The following is a 5,977-nucleotide window of genomic DNA, read 5'->3' as shown; positions in this document are numbered from 1 at the left end:
ATTAAAACCTACATAGTCTATCTTTGCATGACCTTGCAGATGTGACGGGAACCAAACAGGTTTGCTAAAGTAACTACGATAGAACTGTATTAGCCTCAGGGGCTACTGGGTGGTCCATTCTATCATAGCACAGTGTAATAAAATAAAATAAAACCTACATAATCTTTGATAGAAGTCATCCATAACTTTTCCTTTACGTCTTAGTGAGCATTTGTGTATCAGATACTTTCCGCAGAGCAGGTTATGTTACCGTGGGTGACAGGAGTGTGGGAGAACATAAGCATGGTCAGTTTGGGCCATGCAGTGGGTGGCTGAGTGGAAAAGGGCGATCATGAGGATGTGGGGACCCTGAAGCCTGGCCATGTCTGCCCTACCGCTTTGCATGTGGGGGAAAGCCTGCTATCGAAAGGCTCCTCCATTCCCCGAGGCCATAGTCTGAAAACTCAGTACCAAACTCCCTCCCTCACCCCTGGTGTCCCGCTGGTGGGATCTCAGCTTCAGAATGAGAAGTGAAAGAAACATCAGTGACATGCAACAGGCGGCTTCACAATATTCGAGAGGAAATCGACTGCATGGACTTGGCAGTGTTTTAAGGGCTATTCTGGAGTTTCTGCTTTTCTAAAGTGATGGGTACTTACACTGGCCCGTGGATGCTACCTCGAGTCTCATCATCAGCCCCACTGGGACTCCTGGCCAGGCACCCTGAGTCCCCTCCACCTGCTCCCAGACCATTCTGCTAGCTCTGCTATGTGAGTGAGGATTTCAAAATGCAAACATGCTTCTTTCAGTGTCCTCCTGCTGCTCCTTGGATAGGAAACTATAAAGCTCACAGGGATGTAAAGTGCAGTATAAGGAATCTAGTCAACAATACATATGGTGTCAGGTAGGTATTAGACTTACTGAGGTAATATATAATAAAGAGGCAATATGCAAATTGACCATCACTCCAACACACAAGATGGCCGCCCCCATGTGGTAAAGAGATGGCTGCCCCCATGTGGACACAAGATGGCTGCCACAAGATAACCAGCAGGGGAGGGCAGTTGGGAAGGCCCAGGCCTGAAAGGGAGGACAGTTGGGGGCACTCAGGCCTGCAGGGGAGGGCATGTGGGGGTGACCAGGCCAGCAGAAGAGGGCAGTTGGGGGTGATCAGGCTTGCAAGGGAGAGCAGTTGGGGGGCACCCAGGCCTGCAGGAGAGGACAGTTGGGAGGGACTCAGGCCTACAAGGGAGGGCATTTGGGGGACCCAGGCCTATAGGGGAGGGCAGTTGGGGGGACCAGACCTGCAGGGGAGGGCAGTTGGGGGGAACCAGGCCTGCAGGGGAGAGCAGTTGGAGGGTACCAGACTTATAGGGGAGGGCAGTTGGGGGCAACCAGGCTGGCAAAGGAGGGCAGTTAGGGGCAACCAGGCCTGCATGGGAGGGGAGTTGGGGGCTACCAGGCCAGCAGGGGAGGGAAGTTAGGGGTGCCCAGGCCTGCAGGGGAGGGCAGTTGGGGGCAACAAGGCCAGCAAGGGAGGGTAGTTAGGGGTGACCAGGCAGGCAAGGGAGGGCAGTTGGGAGCGACCAGGCCTGCAGGGGAGCGCAGTTAGGGGCAATCAGGTTGGCAAGGGAGGGAATTTAGGGGTGACCGGGCCAGCAGGGGAGGGCAGTTAGGGTGACCAGGCCAGCAGGGGAGGGCAGATAGGGGCAATTGGTCCGTAGGGGAGCAGTTAGGCATCAATCAGGTTGGCAGGGGAGTGGTTAGGAGGTGATCAGGCTGGTAGGCAGAAGTGGTTAGGGGCAATCAGGCAGGCAGGCAGGCAAGCAGTTGGGAGCCAGAAGTCCTGGATTGTGAGAGGCCATCAGACATCCCTTGAGGTGTCCCAGATTAGATAGGGTGCAGGCTGGGCTGAGGGACACCCTCCCCCCTGTGCATGAATTTCATGCACCTGGCCTCTAGTAAGTTATATAAATGTGTAACCACTACATCAAAATTAATGTAATATGGAATGTCAACTGAATTTGAAAATTAAAAATATACCTCTTTCCCAAAGCGGCCATAAGTAACTTCTGAAAATGGTTCGGTATTCACTTGACCCAGAAAAACCCACAAAATCATGCAAATCAAGAGGTTCAAATCTTCATGTTCACTTTAAGAACACTTGTGAAACTGCCCAGGCCATCAAGGGTATGCATATTCGAAAAGTCACCAAGCATCTGAAGGATGTCACTTTAGAGAAGCAGTGCATGCCATTCGGTCATTACAATGGTGGAGTCGGTAGGTGTGGGCTGGACACAGGGCTGGTGGTCCAAAAAGAGTGCTGAATTTTTGCTGCATGTGCTTAAAAATGCAGAGAGCAATGCTGAACGTAAGTGTGGGGAAGCATGGGACTTGATTGGAAAGTCTGTAAGGAGGATTCTCCGAAAGGTCGGGGCCTCTCGGGGGACCTTGCTGAAGGCAGCAGACCCTGCCTTGACTTTTCCAAACAAGTCTGAGCCCCCAGGTGTTTTACTGGAATCTTTATGTTGAATCTTTAGACATCTTTGCTTAAAGGACACTGCAGACACAGGTGTTTTCTCAAGGATGCTTACCCTGCTGATAGTATCTAATAGTTAATTTTAGTTCAAACTGTTGTTACAATAAAAGCCTAAGGAGGCAGGCGAACAGGGCTGTTTTGGTTCCCATAGCCAAGCAGCCCCTCTGCCCTCTCTTTCACAGTAACATGTGTCAGAGTAATCCATTCATCCATCACTCAGGGTCTGCTGGTCAGCGCCAGCCCTTAAGGGTTTAGATGTAGACTCTCTGGTCATTGAGCACATCCAGGTGAAAAAAGCTCCCAAGATGTGGCACAGAACTTACAGAGCTCATGGGCGGGTTCCCCCATAGGAGCTCTCCCTGCCACACTGAGAGGATCCTTCCTGAGAAAGAGCTGATGGTTCATAAACCAGAAGAGGAGTTTGCACAGAAGAAAAAGATATCCCAGAAGAAACAGAAGAAACAAAAACTTATGGCCTGGGAGTAAATTCAGCATAAAATAAATACTAATTGTCTTTTGTTATTCATATTTTTCAAAGTTTCATAAACCTCATTGTTTGGAGTCTATTTAAATTGCTTTGAACATAACTACTTTATCAATAGTTGCCTAAACAGCTTTTCTTTATCTAACTATTGCCTATATTTCTGGCTTCATCTCATCCCCAATACTTGCTTGCTTTGCTCTCTGAGATCTAGATGCACTGACATGCATTCAGTTTCTCCAGCTCCACAAGCCCTCTCTTGCTGCTTCCTGGGTTGGATTGCTCTTGCTGCCCATCCCCCCACTCCCTCCATCCTTCCCTGCATCCTCCCCCCATCCCCAGGACACAGAAGCACACACTTCATTAGGACAGTCCTGACTCTCCACCTCCCCCTATATCAAATTCTCTTCCTATTTTCAGCCCTATGGCACTGTATACCTTTTCTGCCTAGCCCTTATGGTAGTTGTAAATGTGTATACACACACACACACACACACACACACACACACACACACACACACACACATTTAAATAGAATTATTTAATTTATGTTTCTCCCTACCAGACTTTACTTTTTATGAGGGCAGGTATCTTGTTCATGGTGGCATCTCTAACTAGCATTCTGCTGTCCTCGGCCTGTTATGGGGTCTCATTGAATGTTGGCTGAGTAGATAAAATGAATGGACATATATTGCCACTAATTGTTGGTTACTCAATGAATTCTAAGAATTCTCAGGATGGGTCACTTCTATGTGGCTCTTTAGGTTTTGAAAAGCAGTTAGTAATAATATTGAGTCTGATTCTCCCCTCCGGGAGAGCACTCACTCCTGGAGCACAGTAAGGAGAATAGTGTTACCTATCAGTTTCCACTTGTGAGCATCAACTTCCACCCCAAATAAAAGGAGAGAAATGCTTGCAGGCCCAGGAGAAAGGATGTTGATTTTGTGCTAGCAACCGGATTTCTCTATGGTTGTCATTTATGAATGAAGAGAAAGCCCAGTGAAGGTGATTGATGTCCCCGCAGCCCTCACAGAGCCACATCCCACCGCTCACTCACACCTAATAGTGCACTCTGGTTGTTTGAGAATGTGTTTGGCCTTCCTGAAACAAAAGAGAAGATGATATTAAACAAAATCACTTTAAATAAAAAGGAGAACACAGGGGCTAAGCATGATAAAATGACCACAAAACATTAAGAAAAAGATCAGTGACAGGTCTCAAATGTAGTTCAAACGGCGTTTCCTTTGAATGTTAAATCTCCAGCCCGTGGCCCTCGTCCTCAGAGCGATGAAAATATGGTGGACATGTGTACATTTTCTTTCTCATGGCTTGTGCTTAATTATCCATGAAGAAAAAAAATTCACAAAATGTTTCATGTTCTTCTCTTTTAACTGCCAAAACAGGAACTTCTGAGGCTTTGACAGAATTGGCTACAATCCCTTTGAAAGTTTTATTAACACAGACAGAGTATGTTTTTAATCTTTTGTATGTTGATCACTAAAATGTATTTTCTATGATTCATTCATTATTGCTTCTATCGTATTTTAAGTAAACAAGGAGTTAGTGACTTTGAGCTTGTAAAATATATTGGGCTTTTTTTTTTTTTTAAAGATGCAGAGTGATGATGATTAATGAACAAACTAAATATTAAATCAGAGGATTCTTCTCTATCTAGGACAGAAAGGAAGTCTTGAGACCCTTTGAGAGATTAGTATCTACTTTCATTTTAATGTAAACATCACAGACATTCCACTCTGAGCATATTTCTCTCCTCTAAAAAATTCTGTATATAGATGTTGTATTTTCTGTGCATCTGTGGATGTCGAAATATAAATAAATGAAAGTGCTTACTTTTTTGTCTCTATTGATATTTTGAGTCAACAGTTGAAAGTTAAAGCAAGAAGTGTGTTTTTCATTTGCAGAGTACTTTTAAAAATAAAAGCACACATCAGAAAATACTGAATGCTTGCTATAGTTAATCTATTATCATAATTGTCTTTTGTTATTCATATTTTTCAAAGTTTCATAAACCTCATTGTTTGGAGTCTATTTAAAGTGCTTGGAACATAACTACTTTATCAATAGTTGCCTAAACAGAAAAATAGAAGAGTTTATTTAAAACAAAATAGAATTCTTGGGTTAAGTCTCAAAATAGACATAACTAAGGTAGTTTTAATACAATACCCAAACAAGAAGGTACTTTCATAAAAATAAAGGTCAAGATATGTGAAATAAGATAATACCATCCTTAAAATTTTTTTTAAAAAAATTGATTTCAGAGAGAAAGGGAGAGGAAGAGAGAGAAACATCGATGATGAGAGAGTCATTGATCAGCCACCTCCTGCACGTCCCCCCTGGGGATTGAGCCCACAACCCAGGCACGTGCCCTGACTGGAAATTGAACCATGACCTTCTAGTTCATAGGCTGATGCTCAACCACTGAGCCACTGCGGCCAGACACCATCTTTTTTTAACTAAAAGTTTATTTTTAATTAGTTATATTGACCGTGTAGAGTCAAAGCCTCAGATCTTTATTTCTTTCTTATTGTTAAAATTGCACTATAATTTGTACACACATAAGTTTATAAAAACAAAACAAACAGTATTTGACCAGATCTTACCTGTGTTAGGCTAGATCCACAGACTACTCAAGGATTAAAGAGAATGCCAAGATATGAAAGTTAACAACTTCTAAACATCGGGTGATCTGGAATAGGTGACAGCGTGTCATAAAGAACCATTTTCCACCATTCCTTTATTCGCCAACTGAGCAAGTGTTTAAGTGCCTCCCACAACCAGGCACCACTCAGGGTGTGGATACATAAGTGAACTAAAGAGATCAAAAGAAGCTTCTATTCTAGTTGGTGGAAGTGAGATGCTTAACATTTAACATCTTTTCCTTGAGCAAGAATAAAGCATATGCTATTTAAATAATCTCTAGATCAGGAGTCCTCAACCTTTTTAAACAGGGGGCCAGT

The 5,977-nt window shown here is 44.1% G+C and overlaps 1 non-coding gene and 1 pseudogene across 1 annotated transcript; both read left to right on the top strand.

Annotated features, from left to right (window-relative positions):
- On the top strand, positions 1-135 carry LOC114227477 (small nucleolar RNA SNORA66). The gene has a single exon (XR_003613532.2). It is a non-coding gene; the product is annotated as a small nucleolar RNA SNORA66 (small nucleolar RNA).
- Positions 136-2,057: 1,922 nt separating this feature from the next.
- Positions 2,058-3,004, top strand: LOC129150236 (60S ribosomal protein L17-like; annotated as a pseudogene).
- Positions 3,005-5,977: the final 2,973 nt, after the last annotated feature.

This window comes from Eptesicus fuscus, chromosome 9 (genome assembly GCF_027574615.1).
Source record: "Eptesicus fuscus isolate TK198812 chromosome 9, DD_ASM_mEF_20220401, whole genome shotgun sequence".
Taxonomy (NCBI): domain Eukaryota; kingdom Metazoa; phylum Chordata; class Mammalia; order Chiroptera; family Vespertilionidae; genus Eptesicus; species Eptesicus fuscus.
Note: the sequence above shows the minus strand (reverse complement) of the source record. Positions and strands in the feature narration are given on the sequence as shown.